Source organism: Desmodus rotundus, chromosome 8 (genome assembly GCF_022682495.2).
Source record: "Desmodus rotundus isolate HL8 chromosome 8, HLdesRot8A.1, whole genome shotgun sequence".
NCBI lineage: Eukaryota > Metazoa > Chordata > Mammalia > Chiroptera > Phyllostomidae > Desmodus > Desmodus rotundus.
This window is the reverse complement of record NC_071394.1, coordinates 35,838,523-35,850,555: the sequence shown is the minus strand read 5'-3', so window position 1 is coordinate 35,850,555 and position 12,033 is coordinate 35,838,523. Positions and strand designations below refer to the sequence as shown.

General features: G+C 40.9%; 1 protein-coding gene across 4 annotated transcripts in view; it reads left to right on the top strand.

Annotated features, from left to right (window-relative positions):
• SULF1 (sulfatase 1) overlaps positions 1 to 12,033 on the top strand; it is a 147,847-nt gene that overhangs the window by 28,493 nt on the left and 107,321 nt on the right. For 3 of the 4 annotated variants that reach the window (XM_045181539.3, XM_045181540.3, XM_053929760.2), the window contains one exon: positions 3,625 to 3,719. The exons of the other annotated variant lie outside the window; for it this stretch is intronic. The gene's annotated coding sequence lies outside the window, so the exon portion shown is untranslated. The remainder of the gene's footprint in view (positions 1 to 3,624; positions 3,720 to 12,033) is intronic. 4 annotated transcript variants of the gene reach the window in all.

The window sequence follows — 12,033 nt, the reverse complement described above, 5'->3', positions numbered from 1 at the left end:
ATTTCACTCTGAATGGTGCTAGTGTTTTCCACGGAGGACTGTTATTTTAGTGACATTTTTCTGCAGCAAAATCGGATGAGTTTACGAAGTCTGAGAGCCAGGAAATGCAGCTCAGTTTCTGAACAACTGAGAAAGCCAAGAGAGTTAAGTGCAGTCATCTACTTGCTTTATGGCGTGGATTCGTAAGTGCTAAGTGCAATAACACTAATAGAGAGAGAGCAGCCAAACCAAACTTTTCAAGTACAGCTCTTAAACCATCAAGCTTAACTTCCCACCGTATCATCAGCAGGTGAAATTCTGGCACACACCCACACTTAGTTATGGATGGTAATGTCAAATCAATGGGCTTAAGTGCCAAAGTTTTATAGAATTTTAGAGCAGGGAGGGATTTGGAGGTCTTCCAATCTTATATTTTATTTTACCAACAGAGAAACTGAGACTCATGAACTCTCTCTCTCTCTCCCTTTCTTTCTCTGAACACGAACACACACATTTCTGAGGTTTGTGCTGAGTCATTGCTGACAAAAAATGTCATAGCTCTGGCTGAAGAAAAAAGAAGGGCAAGTGACCCAGAACTAGGCCAGTGGTCCCCCGTGCCATTCAGGTTTGTGTGGCCCAGCTTCAGGGCTGTGGGCCTACAATTTACCCTTGCTTCAAGAACCATTCAGGGTCTGGATTACATGTTTTTGGCCGAAACTTGACTAAACTCCAAAACAAACCAAGGATCACTGTGTGACTAGGTCCTGACTACCCAGTGATGCTGTCAGTTCACGGCAGTTACTGGGGCCACACGAAGATGAAAGTAAGTATAGGATGTAGACAGAGCCTGAGGTAACCACCCCCCCAGGACCCTTAAGACTTTCCCAGAGAGATGAGGCCTTGCCTGTGCAGGAATCAGAAGCTACAACTACACACGGCACCGTGTGGCACAGGTTTGAAGCATTGCAGGGCCGCTAGTGAGAGAAATCAGTGAAAACTAAGGGTGTCAGGATATGGGACTTCAGCTGATCCCCAAATGGTGCTTAAAATTTGCATATGTGGAGGAAGTAACAGTAGACTTTTCAAGGTAAAGACCGGCAGAAATGAAAGCTTGAAGAGAGTCTCAGGGGAGGGGCCCGGAGGGAGCCAGGCTGATCCGTGCTCCCCTGCATCTCCCAGCCCGATCAACAGACCATGGAGCCCTGAGCACTGACTTACATTATTATCCACTAACGTGTTCCTGAGATAAGTACCCCCAAAACCTAGGTATAAATTACATGAATTATATTTATATAATTATCAGTCCACAATAATAATAGCACTACATTCTGATCATTGAAAATCCAAAACAAATTGCTAAGTAAATAAAAAAACATAAACCAATAATATTCTAAGCAATAATATTAATGACTTCCCAGATGATGCTGTTTTGTTGAAACTAAAGAATAATTTGTTTTAACCAAGTGTTCCTTAGTGAAATTCTTAAAAAGAAATATTTTCCTAAACATTTCTATTTGCACATTTAGTACTCTGGCCATTGATAACGAATTATCACAAGTTGGAACTTATAAAGGCGGAAAGGGTCCAGACAGTACCTCTGCTGGGGTCAAGGTTTTGGGTCTGAGGACTCTGCTGGCTCCATCATCCTATCATCTTGCTCTATTCTGGCAAATATAACTTCATACCGCACAACAGGAAATATTTGACTCACGAGTATACACGTATTAAGCAGGCATTTAGGCTGCCTTAGTTCTTTCTTTAATAGCCTGTAGCAACTTATCACATTATTGTCCTATCCATTATAACGTGGATAAATCAAAGTCTCCATTTATACAATTTATGAAAACTCTGGTCTCGTTCTATGAAAATATCTTTTGATTGCAAATAACCACTACAAGGGAAGTTGTATCATTATTACTGGCTAAAAAAAATAAAATACTCATTCCAAGTAATAAACATTGCCAGCGTTTATTGAATGCTTATCATGGGCCACAAACTCTTCTAAATTTTTTTTACTTGGGTGTTTGCTCGTAATCCTCACATCAACCCTAGTAAGTAGATACTATATTTAATCTCCAGTTTTTCAGAGGAAGATACTGAGGCACAGAGAAATTAAGGAACTCATTCAAGGCCACACAGCCAATAAATGCTGTAGCCTGAAATTCAGGCATCTAATTCCAGGGCCTGCTGCTCCCTGTAGAAGATCCAGAATGATCACAAAAGGTTGTGATTTTAACATTGGGCTGTGCCAGCATGACCACAGCCAGATGCTTACAGCCTCGCACTCAAATCTATACTTTTACTTCAGGACATCACAAAGTGCCACGCATAAGTATAAGTATGAACATTTATATGTCCTCCTGAAACATGTTTAAAGTGTGGACATTCATGTGATGCTCCTAATAATCTGTAATGTTATCAGACATGGAAATAGAGAATATAAACGTTCTGGAGCTCATCCACTCCCGAGACAGAAGGGAGGGGCTGATCAGAGAGCCTCCCGGGTTGGGAGAGCCGCCCGGGTTGGGAGTGCCGGATGATGGAGGGCGGGGTAATTGGGTGGAGACGTCGAACTCGTGCTGGGAATGGGCAGAGATGAGATAAGGGTACTGTGGGAGGAACAGTCCTGCAGCAACAGGGCAGCACCAAGGAGGCCCAGCTGCAGCAATCTCCCCATAAGAGGGAAGCTTCTAGAACAGAGGGGAGGACTTGGAACTGCCCACTTTTATCCTGAATCACCAGGGCCAGTTCAGAACAAGAGGAGATTCCAGGTCTGTTGTGTTGAGAGAAACAATCTCCACCCATTACCTCTGAGATTCCCTTCTCTGTATTCTGTACACCAACATACAGTTGTATTCAGTGGTGAAGACGTAAAAAGAAAGTTCAAATGCATGCCTTAACATTTACATGGGCAAGAGAAATATTTTTATATGTAAAGGAAATTTTGAGTTGTTAGTGCTTGTCATTTTCTTGTTCTTGTATCTTATAAGAGATATGTTATATATCTATTTTCTCTTATAAGATATATGTTATATATCTTATATTTTCTCTTCAATCTCATATATTATATCCACATTCATATATAAGGTGTACATTTACTTAATACATTAAAATAGGTGTTTCCTCTTATTCAAGATATCTAAGTTGATTTCAGGCACTTAAATTTTTCAACTGCCATTAATGCAGAACAGAAACAAACTAACCACTTGTAAATGCTCACTTTGCTATTTATCAAATGATAGCTTGCAGCAACTTTAGAAGATTTTGATTCAGCACGTTTTCCTTTAAAATAGATCCCATAACCTCAAATGAGACGTCATTCAACTTTTAAACCTGAAACACTTTGTAAACTTTTAAAAAGAAACTCCTCTTTATTGGTTTTATGAAATCCAGTCAAAGAATAATATGAAATGAATCTAATGGAAAGTCTTTCCCTTGAGGAGAGAGTCAAATGGAAACTTCTACAAAAGGACTAAATTACCCACAAAGCTTCAGAGTCTCTGGTGAGTGATTGTAAAAAAGTCAGTCTGGGTGAAATTTGGAGAATATTATTCCTAATGACGTCCTCCTTTTCAGCTGAGAGATAAGGGAGATCACTGATAAAACACCACTGACAGCACCTTCGTTTGCATTCCTCCATCCTAGGTGTTGACGGCCACCCACCATCACCTGAAGAAGCTGAATTTGGCCAATGATATGCAGGTTTTCCAAGACAGAGTAATTGCTGAAAACCTTCAAAGGTACTTGTATCAAATATTTATCTCTCGATTAATTGCACCAAAACACTAATTAACTCTGACCGCTCTGTGTGCCTTGGCGAGTGGAACGGTTCACGGACGGGGAATTTTTAAGAAACAGGAGTCCCCCACCCTCCTGTGGCGTCATCCTTCTTGGATGAGAGCTAAAAGGGGCCTTAAGTGTGGTAGAGCGATTGATTTCATGAAATCAGTGTTCAGGAATGGCAAAAGAACCATCTGAAAAATAGGTATCTAAAGAATATAGAGCTCTATTAACATGCCATGAGCTGTTCAGGAAGCTCAAGGGAATTAGAGGGACAGGGAATGGCAGGCCAGTTATACCCGGTCATCCACAGACTGAAGAGTCAAAACTGTACAGCTGTCCCCTGTTTTCTTCACAGCTGTCCCCTGTTTTCTTCGCAGTTGGCCTTCACAGTTTCTTGCCTTGCCCATGTAATTATTAGTGCCAAGACTGCCGTGGGGCCAGAAGAGTTATGGAGATCCATCTGAACAATACAGCCCTGGTTGCAAAAACATTCTAGTGATCTTGATTCACATGAGCTCACACCGCCATGAGTCTTTTCTCAAATGATGACATTGAAAGTAGTTCCCTCCCACCCCCAACCAAAACTAACGCAGTGGAAACTGTTGAGTTCCTCTTGATTTCCAGTTGCAACTCTTCAAAATCTTTGCCCTTTGTTTGATTTCATTTAAACCTTGTATTGGCCCTGGCTGGTGTGGCTCAGTTGGTTGGGCATGGTCTGGGAAATTGAAAGGTCAGGGGTTCAATTCCTGGTCAGGCCACATGCCTAGGTTGAGGGTTCGTCCCTGGTTGGGCATGTAGGAGAGGCACCCGGTCCCTGTTTCTCTCCCTATCTGCCCTGGCCATCTGGTAGCCAAAAGGTTGTGGTTTGATTCCAGGGTAGGGGTGCATGCCTTGGTTTGGGGTTTGATCTCTGGTCCAGGAATGGGCAATCCTGGTCTGGTGCGTGTGAGAGGCAACCAATAGGTGCTTCTTTCTCTCCCTCTCTTCCTTCCTCTCTCTAAAGGCAAAAAAATGTCCTCAGGTGAGGATTAAAAAAATAATAATAAAAAATAAATTAAAAATAAGTAAACCTTGTATTGGTCCTGGTTGGCTTGAAAAAAGTCTTAATCACTAACAAGTCAATGAACCTCACACAACAAAACAAAATGAAGTCTTCAACAAATCTGGCCTGAATTTTAGGTTTGCCTTTTGAGGATTTGTCCAACTTCTCTTTCCAATACTTACAGAATTAAACATTTTTCTTGTCTGCATACTACAAATGGCAAGTAAAGATGGGAAATGGCTGGAAGTGTATGGGAGACTGCAGTTAGTTCCTTAACATAAAATCACGGTCGCTGGCAGTTACTCCCTAGTTCTCAAGGCTTTGTCTGCAGGTGCTCCGGGGAATTACCAGTTATGTATTGGCTGCTGGTTATCCACAAGTTCAGTCAACAGTGGGAGCAGACATGTTGAAGTTTAGCGCTTCTTACTTCAAAACTCGAAACAGGAGAGGAAAAAATTCCAAAACAGAAACTAAAAACGATACCTATTTAAGAATAATTTCAATAAACAGTAGAACTGTGACTTCCTAAGAGCTCTTTCCTCATCTTCTGGAGTCAGTTTTCCAGACCTTTTCATTGTGAACCTTTAGTCCAACACATCACTATTTCTGTAGGAAAGAAAGAAGCTGGCCTTCAGGATCATGCCATTCAAAATTAAGTGTAGAAGAGTCTGGAAAACCCTTAGTACTGGAATTCTCCCATACTTCCTGAGAGGTACCTGGGAAGACCTGGTGTCTCAGTGCCATCTCTTAGCTTCCCCGGTGTATGGAGAGGCCACTTCCCTCGAACGCCATGTTGCTTAGTATCTTGCCAGCAACCTTCATTTCACACATTGCTTCCTTCAGTGGGTAATTTCACCACTTTCACACAATGTCCTCTTCATTTCTCAGCATGTTCTTATTATGAGAAAACAGAAATGTGTTTAATATTGGGTCAAGTTAGAATTGCTTGTTCAGATTTAACATACATGACACTTTTTTTCCTAAAAATCTGTGGACCTCCAGTGTGAGCAGGCTTCCGTCTGCTTTTTCTGTCCTTGGACTGGAAAATTCAGCGTAACCAGCAGCCCACGTTCGAGATCTCTGCCCCTCCTCATCTATCATTTGAGAAGGATTAGATAGGTAGCTGAGTCACTTCCCACCACCACACTGTATTCATAGACCTACAGTCCTCCCGTCGGGGAAATTCTGTAGAACGGAATCAGTCCTTTCTGCGTGTGCTCTGACAGTCAGGTTGATAAAATAGGGACCACTTTAATGGCCCTCAGGGTTTCAGAATGCTGCCCTGTGCGTTTCTGATTGCCTGTCTGCTCGTGTCATCTGGGTAATAAAGTTCTTTCATTTAATATTTTTCCAGCTTTAAAAACTGCTTACCTGCAGTTCATTGAACTTGGCCTCACCTCCAAAATACATAATGCAAGAAACAGAACCAGGAGACGTTATAAGCAAATCTCAGAAGCTGCCCCAGCATCTCCTGGCTGTTCAGTTGCCAGAAGACACTCTCCTGTTCCAAGCAGACATCGGTTGTATTCACATATAGTAGGACACCAAAAGGACAATTAAATTTCACAGCTTGAGGGAGATTTTGAGGGTTCTTGTCAAAAATGTTCACACCTGTGGAACAGACTGCTATTTTTGCGGAGCCTAGTTTTTGGCTTGAGATACACCTGCCAAATCTGAATGGCTGCTATTGTGCCTTCTGGGCTCAAACGCTGCCCTGTCAGACACGGTTTGGTGTGCACAGACGGATAACTTAGAACAGCGACTATGTTGTTTGTAAGGAAATTAAGATGTTTCCTAGCCTTGTTCACGCCTACTTGGAATGGAAAATTTTATCATAAGCCCTCCTTGGCTGTGCCTCTCTGGTATTTTTTTAATGTTACTTTCATTACTTAAGTTATACTCATATTAACTTCAATTTAAGTGATTTTTTAAAAAATAGTTCACAGACTACAATACTAAACTAAATCTCGTCAAGGACTCGATTTCCAATGTGGACCCTAAAAAGGGCTAAAATTATCTTTATCTTGGTACCCAGTGAGCATTAAAGTCTTGGCGCAGAATATAAGGAGCTGAGTTGGGGTGTTAAAAAGCAAACTGTTTGTGATCATTTCTCATTAACGTTCCTCATTAAAGAGGGCAATTTATTACACAGAATCCTAATGTTAAAATAGTGTATTTGCTGTAAAAACAATATACTATCTACCTAATAGGTAATTATTTAAGTGTTCCAAAAAACACGCACACCTCACCCAAGCTTATGTCTTTCCTGTATGATTACATGTTATGTGGAATCATAGAAAATTGCCGCTACTTGACTATTTTTGACCTACAAAAGCAGCAAGTTCATATGGTACCCCCTAATATTTTATATAATTGGAGTCTTGGAGAAGGCACAGTTTTACTCTGATTTTTTCATTTTATATCAAAACTGCATAATTTCTGCATTGTCTGCATAGTTCATATTTTAAATTCATGCATTGTGTCCACAATGGATGTGGGATGCAAACATTGATGTGGGGCATAATAGTTGATTTTGCTTTTTTTCCTGCAAAAGGCATCATAAAATACTCCACAATCAATACCTTTCCTCACACAGCCATTCTATTTGGTTGCTTTTTTAATGCCAGTTTTTAAACTAGTGTCTTCTCCTGCATCCTCCTTTCATCCCTTTGAAACTAAATACTTGCCCATGAGAGTCTGCTTACAAACCCAAGTGCCGAAGCAAGCGTTCGTGTGCACAAGCATACAGCTCTGCCCACATGTGTGGACGTAGTTAAATGGGTCTGCTTGGACAATACGTCCACAAAGCTGACCAGTTGGTGTTTAAAGAAAATACCAAACTCCAGGGGGATGAGCAGCATTGTCCTCAGCAGACCGTGCACATCTTTAGCTGGTCCTCTCTCCACTTTCATCTGACTGAGACCTGTCCCAGCAGATGGCCCTCTCAGGATGCTTTGGCTGCCAGTAGAACGGTGCTTTGTCTAATATGGTGAGAAAACAAACCAACCAGAGGAAGACCCTTTGCTCTTGCTATAATGATACATGCAGGCAGGAAGTTAAGAGGAAAACAGCCATTTCCCTGGGGATGAAGGGTGGGGAGTGGGAGGGAGGGAATGAGCAGTTCAATTATGATGAGGGTGGGTGCCAGAGGACTGGGACAGGCACAAGTGGAAATCAAGAAAAAAGAATGGGATGATGTCATTCTTACTGGGACAGTCGCTGAAATGAAATCAGGTCACGCACAATGGTCTTGTTCTATGCCCAGAACCGCGAGTGTTATAAGAGATTATTTTGTATCGTAGTAATGCTTTTCAGGAAGGGTCTAATGGCCCTGCTCACATTAAGATAGCCCCAAGACATTTTTAGGATGCAGATGAAGGGCAGAATCATTCTATCCAGTGCTGCAATGGCCTACACTAGGCTCGCAACATCTGTTTAAGGTCCCTACACAACAGTTTAAGATAGAAAAAGTGTCTGGATTCCTACAACACAGTGAATTTCAAGAAGCAGAATGCAACCACACAACACAATATCAGGCCAGATATTTTTAATTGGTGCTTTTTTTTGTAGGATAGTTTTGAATGGCACTTCGAAGTTAAGACAGAATATATTTACCAATACAAAGTTGGCAGTTCCTGAAAAAAAAAAATACTGCCTTGTACCAAGTTAGGGCGTTTTTAGGACTGATTAATCCTGCTTGCAGAGGAGGCATTCGGTCTGTGCTGATCTAGAGCTCCCAGAGCCACTGTGGGCAGATCTATTCGATGTTAGGTTCCTTCTCTCAGTGGTGTCCCAGTTTATCCTCATCCCTCCACGCACAGGAGGTCATCACCATTACAAATGAAGTTTAGGGTTCCTAAGAAGTTATCCCTGGAATAGTTATGTAATAAACTCAAATCCTGTTACTAAGATTCTGTTGTTTTTGTATTAATAGGGCTTGAAACAAGTAGGTCATTGAGGGAGGCTTTAATTTTCTTAGGATATTTTTGCTGTGTGAGCCTTTCTAATAGTAGGCCTGGGACAGTGTGGGCTTTTACAATGGCATCTGCAGTTTAGAGAATTTGCAAAACTTAATGTTCAATTTTGATAAAACACCAGTCTTCAGGTATATATGTATTCAAGGTCAAGGTCCCTCTCTCTCTTGTAGACTATACAAAATGTAATAATAAAATTAGATTACAGTGGGAATTCATATTCGTTTTATGATTTTGCTCTCAAATCATTAGGGAAGTTTGGGTAGTAATCTAGGGCGAAGGGAAGAAAGTGGTGGATTGTGGCTATCAAAATACAAAGAGGCACATTTTGAAGTTGCCTTTTTGGAGGCAGATTCTAACATGAACTCCAGTGATGTCTGCCTCCCTTATTTTTAAATCAAAAGTAATTAGGCTATAGGGCCTTTGAAATAGAATAGTTATTTAGACATCAAAAAGGTAACCAAAATGCTTTCAAACAAATGGTCAGCATCATCAGAATTCCCAGGTTTTCAAGGCAGTATCTGGTTTTCTTTTCTGTTTATTTTCTAGTAGGTGAAAGAACTCTTAAGTGCATTGTCCATAGCCAGTTGATGATAGCATCTAAAAGGCAGGTGTTACTTTAAGCAAATCCATTATATGCAAAACAAGTAAATCGGGCATGGCTTCCTACAATGGGATTCACCATAAAATTAATTTAAATATTATGTGCTTTTACAGTTTACCCCCCCCCGCAGCAATTTGATACATTTTCTGCATTAAAATGTACATATTTATTACATAAAGTAGGAATGCCTCCGCAGATTAAGTCCATCCTACATATTGCTAGGAGTCTGTCCAACCAGACTGGTGGCGTCAGCAAGACCAGGTGGCTACAGGAGAAGTCCTGGCAGCCTCCCTGGCAGCCATTCGGAGCAGTCAGAGCCCATGCTCTAGGGTTATAGGTGTTTCTGAGTATCTCTCCTCGTGATAACGGTAACATAAGGCGGCCAGTCACAACATTCTGCTGTCCAAAGAACAATGCACTGACAGTTGGCTCCAATTTTAAACAATTTTGGACATTTTATTTACTACATAATTTTCTACAAAATCAAAATATACTTGTCCCACTTCCCTCACCAGGCTGTTGTAAACGTAAGAAAGTGAAAGTCCGTTTGGAGGGAGTAGATGTATGGAGGCACTCAAACGTGACCTATCGCTCTTGTTGCAATATTAAAAGGCTAAGGTATTCGTGGTAATCATTAGTTCCCATCATACTGTGCTATTCCCAGCACCTTATTTCTCCCTCATTATTTTTTTAGTTTTATGTCTCTGCCAGTAAACTAATCCCAATGTGTATTTTTGATGGTTGGCAAAAATTCAAAAATGTTTTGCAAAGAAGGTAGGACTATGGAATCGCTCAGATGATAACTATGCATTCAGTACATTTTAAAGAAAAGCTTTAGAATTAAGTTTCTTTACTTGCTGAAGCATTAAACACAGAAGTCAACAAACATTAGCATGTGCTGTGTGATACTCTTGTAGATGTTGGAATTCAGCCAGAGATTGACTCCAAATAATTTTTATGATTAGAAAAAGGATATGTAAGATTAATTCACCACAGACGGGTGCTGTTGCTTTTAATACCTTGTTGATTGTCTCCTGTTGTGCCCTAACATGGACTGAGAAATTGTCATCATCTGCATTCCCCAGGCAGAGAGGCCAGAGACAAAAATTAACATCACTCTGCTCACTGTCAGCGCCCATCACAAGACAGCCTTTCTCGTACGGAAATCTTCAATTTTCTGGTTGCTTTTCCCACCCTCAAGCATTGATTTATAGAGGGATTTCTTTCAAACGTCAGCTGCAGTATCAGCTTAGTAGTTTGCAAGTGCTGAAACATCCCTTTTGGGTGAAAGGAGAGGAATTTAATTTACATTTCTCACTTGGAAGTCCATCTTCATTTAAAGAACTTTCTCTCTGGTTTGGAAATAATAAGGCAGAGTTTTTATAGTACGACTTGTGTGTGTATATATATGAATAACTATTTCAGTGACAGCCCGTGCCTAAATGTGACAAACAATAATTCTGACTATCAAAACATTAATTGTTTTTCTCTCTGTGACTCATGGAAGTTCATTCATCTTCCTGGCAATCAGTAGGCTGAACCAGGGTCTGTGTGGGTGTCTGAGAATGTAGTCTGTGCTGTTAGAGTTGATGTAAAAGGAGCCTTTCCTACCTTAGGAAGCCTTTGGGGGAAGTTCAAGTGCTATTACCAGCAAAGGTAGTTGTGTCTTCTTAAAATATAAAACTCTTTTTCTGATTTATAATGGCACATGAAAGAAGTGCAGCGCAGTGGTTAGGAGCACAGATTGGGGAGCCCGACTGCCTGGGTCTGAGTCCCTGCCATGCCTGTGTTAACTGTGTGATTTAATTTATTTGTGCTTCAGTATCCTTGTCAGAAAAATGAGAGCCGGTAATAACAACAACTTCATTTCCTTGTTTAGAGGAATAGGTGATTCCATATGTACAAAGGGCTCTGAACATTGCCTAGCACTTAGTGAGTGCTTTATGCTTATTAACCGTTATTATTCATGGACATTTTAAAAATCCAGAAATGCTTGAAGTAGATAGATCTCATAATCTTGTTCTGCTTATAGTACCACACACTTAAATACACACACCCACACAGTCAATATACCAGGCACTGTAGAGAAACCAGTCACGGGCCATGGCACCCATCCTGTGGAAGCTGGTGCTGGCCAGGAAGAGGACATATGTATCTCCCAAATAATAGCAGTAACAATACCCAATGTCCACACACTTAAGGTGTGCATTCGCACACTTGTAACAGTTGTTGAGTCAGATGATATAATAAATAGGAAAGCACTTGGAGAGTATATTATCAGCAATACATAGAGAAAACTTTTTTAAAACCAGCTTTAATTTTCTAATTGCTGATTTCCTGTTAGATTTAGTTAGCCTTAGGTTTCCCACCATTCAACCAGGACTTGGCTAACATTAACAAATAAAAACTAGTAACCACTAAAGTCCAGTACAAACATCCTCCTTCTAGGGGCTGTGATGATTCATTGGGCCCAGGTGCTGATCCCAGACAGGCTACACATTCATTCTCTCATCCAGACTCTCCTTAGGGCAGCTTCACGGAGCTGGATGTGGAGATCCACGGAGCGTGAGATGGGTTCGCCCCATGAAAACTTGTTTTAATCCTTTATTTGTGAATTATATGCATTTGATGACTTTTGACAGCTATTATTA